A 3601-nucleotide genomic window follows, 5' to 3' on the forward strand; every position below is an offset into this window, starting at 1 on the left:
CAATATATATTTTAGCATATATTTATTTTAGATTATATTATAATTAATCTACATTAGTATTTAAATATATGTGTAACTTATCATAAGAATAAAAAATTAATTATTTTTGGTATGAAAATTTTAAATTAAATAGATGTTGTAGAAATAAAATGTTAATAAAAAGATAACAAAAATTAATGGATCCAAATGAATCACTACAAGATTTTTGTTTATCTGTGTCAGTTTTTTCTCTTATTTGTGGCAATTTCAAACTCCCACAAAAAAAAGTTGTGGTAGTTTCAAAAACTCTAAAATTGGAGGTGCCACGAACTTTTTTATGCAGTTTTTCACAACTTCCACAATATCATTTAGTAGAGGTTTTCTATCCCTTACATATTGCCATTTTGTGGCAATTCTTGGTTATTATTTGTGGCCAAAACCCCCACAAAAGAAATTTTCAATTTTAAAAAGAATTGCTATTCTACAGAAGTTTCAAATTTCTCCAAATCTGTCAATATTATTTTTAAAAGTTAATTTATATTATTAAACTACTGATTATTTATTATTTAAAAGAAATATTTAAGCAAGACATTAAAAATTTAGAAAAAAATTAAAATAAAAGAAATACTTTAAAACAAAATAATATAGTACACTACCATTATTTTCCAATCACATTAATTACAACAAAAGATTAAAAATAAACATAATAAAATGTAGACTTATGTCCAAAATTCTGAACAATAAATATACTTAGATAAATGTATTTGCAAACAATGTAACTAGATCTTGACTTCTAGCCATACTATTATCATCCAAAAAAAATGATAAACTAACAATGTAGTTAACAAGTCCTATTGTCCTCAGAGAAGAGAATGAAAATTATATTATATGGGAGATTAAAATTTAGGATTTAGGAAAAGTATATGGAACCAAAAGGTGATCAGCCAAAAAGTAAACAAAACCGTTTAATTAGAATCACTTTTTGAATAATATGTTTGAAAACTGCTCCTGGGATCACGGAGCACAAACCAAAACCCGATTTTTTATGGAGCCCAAACACATTTTGGCTGGTTTTTGGCTGATATGCTTTTGGTTCCTGGTTGTTGTCTAAAATTTATAGTTCAATAACTCTGCTTACTTTTAATTCAAATTCCCCAACTGAACTTGAATCACATATTGTGTTGAGCAAGAACTCCACCTACAAACATATTGAATTACAGGTCGAATTAGAAGATGGAAAACTGAATATAGACTTAAAATCAGTGGCCACATAATCATGCAAGATGCAGAAGATAAATCCAACAAAGTAGCTAAATCACCATATAAGGTCAAAAGACGAGGACCAAATAAAAAGAAGATGATTATACACAAAGTACTGACCTCATGAAACTTAGTGACAAGCTCACTCGTCACACCAGAAGAATGAATATCTTCAGAAGAATCTTCTAACCTTGTAATAGATGTTATGTATTGTCATCAATAAAAGCATGTCATGGAAGCCAAGATAAAAGTTTTTGCAAGAAGTATTTAGAAGAAACAAATGAAACAACTTACATTGGATCTCTATTGATTGAGCAGTAGATGCAGTTAAAGATTTAACTGACTGTTGCTGCATAACCAAAGTAGTGTGCTGCACTGGCTTCCTACTGATCCAACTTTTTGTACCAAATCCTTGCAAGAATCCAACTCTTCTTCCATCAAATTGCAAGTTCAATAACTTATTATTTGCGGCCCCTAAGCTACCTGTATATAAATAAATGACACAAATTATATGTGTATATTTAAATTCTAACTAGGACATTCAGTAAGACACACAGGACAAGCTTCTAGATTGCAAACCCAACATTGACGAATTGGAGACAATGTTCTTTCTCAAACGAAGATGGAAAGATACTAATGTCTAGTGGCAATTCAACAATAACCTGGTTCCTTTATAAATGAAGTTAGTAATCTGGATAGAAAGTGTTTTGAACCAAAGGCTGCTTACCCTAAAAATTAATTAAAAGACGATAATTTAAATTTTAAAGCTGAATCCAAATAAATTAGATTCTAATTATGATTGCTTCATTAGAATAACTTTCTGATTGGTCATGTTGTTTTACTAAGAAAATAAGAATGCAAACTCAATTGTGACTCCCAAAAAAATAAATTTAATATTGAGTAACGAGAAACCAATGAGCATATATAAGAAGTCAAATCAAAACCCATTTTTGTATTTGGGTTAAGGCACCCAAAGAACACATTATGCATGGATTCCTAATCCTAATCCAAATGAAGTAGTTGGGGCATGCATGCATCAAATTTCAAGACTTTAATGGGCAGCCAAGCTCCACAATCTGTGAGAGTTTAAAGAAGAACAGCAAAAGGAGCAGGCATGAAAAGTAAAGCAGAGAAGTGAAAAATAAAGTGAGGAGAAGAAAGCAGGAAGAGGACTCACATGAAGCCATTGGAAGGAATTAAGAAGAGAAAATTGATCGGAGTTAAGGATTGATTTGAAGGAAAGAAGTTACTTCTGGAAGAGGAAGTAATGTACATATATCAAAAGGACCTTGCTCTAAAAGTAATTTATGTTAAAAAAATAAAGAGACAACCTGAGTATGAATGAAATCTTTGATGGCTGAGGTTTATTATATGATGCCAAAGACCAACCATTCATGCTCAGGCAAGTCCGAAGATGCTTCTATAAGTGACTAAAAACAAAGGCCTGAAGCCGGAATATCAATTGCAAAATTAATAAATCTAATTAGCATTGAACCAACAAACTAATGTCTTAGGGATTAGACTAAACACATTCACAGGGATGAACATGTTACAACTCAGTCAATTAAACTTATTTACTTGTTAAAAAGATAACGTAAAATGGAACAAAATAAGAAAGTTCAAAATATCTACTAATGACATAAAATTAAAGATGATTAATTCACTAGTGCAGTGCTGCGCACTAACTAATTAAAAGAGCATCTTAATCGAACAAGTGACTAGTGCAACAAAAGCTTCAGTTTCTTACGTCAAACCTGCTACCAAACGTAAAGCAAACTACACCATGAATCACCATTATCTTCAGAAACTGCAATAACAAGGTTAGTTAGACAGTGCATTAACCTTGACATAAGCAAAGATGTTGTAATCAACTTATACAATAAAATAGAGAAAACAAGAGTTGGAAAAATAAAATTGAAAATGGTTCTACTTACTAACCTGAGGGTCATTGTTGTGTTTATCAAATATCAACAGCCTTTGTTTTATTCCAATGGTCTCTAATCTGTGCAACTGTGTCGCTGATGAGGGTGAGAGAGGCGACGATTGAATCACCTTAAAAGGTTTATCTTCAATATAAATTGGATAATATTTTTTCTATGTCCTGCCAAAATCTATTGTAAACTATTACCTTGTAACAATCTATATAAATCAACTAGATAGAATTTTGACTCTAATATTTAAACTAATTTTTATCATGACTACAAGTAATCAATAATCTGAATCCAAATTGAGTTTTGATTTTTCTTGGCATGATACTACAATAAAAATATTTATTTAATCACACTTTTTTAAGCTATATTTAAAAAATATAATCTATTTACGTTTTTTCGTATTATTTTTTTATAAAAAAGTAAAAAATATA

The 3601-nt window shown here is 29.9% G+C and overlaps 1 long non-coding RNA gene across 1 annotated transcript; it reads right to left on the reverse strand.

The window, feature by feature from the left end:
* On the reverse strand, positions 678-3367 carry LOC107618884. Its single transcript, XR_001615407.2, has 5 exons — positions 3178-3367; positions 2987-3046; positions 1534-1722; positions 1360-1429; positions 678-1177 (listed from the first exon to the last, which is right to left on the reverse strand). It is a non-coding gene; the product is annotated as an uncharacterized LOC107618884 (long non-coding RNA).

The sequence above is a fragment of the Arachis ipaensis genome, chromosome B01 (assembly GCF_000816755.2).
Source record: "Arachis ipaensis cultivar K30076 chromosome B01, Araip1.1, whole genome shotgun sequence".
In the NCBI taxonomy this organism is placed as follows: domain Eukaryota; kingdom Viridiplantae; phylum Streptophyta; class Magnoliopsida; order Fabales; family Fabaceae; genus Arachis; species Arachis ipaensis.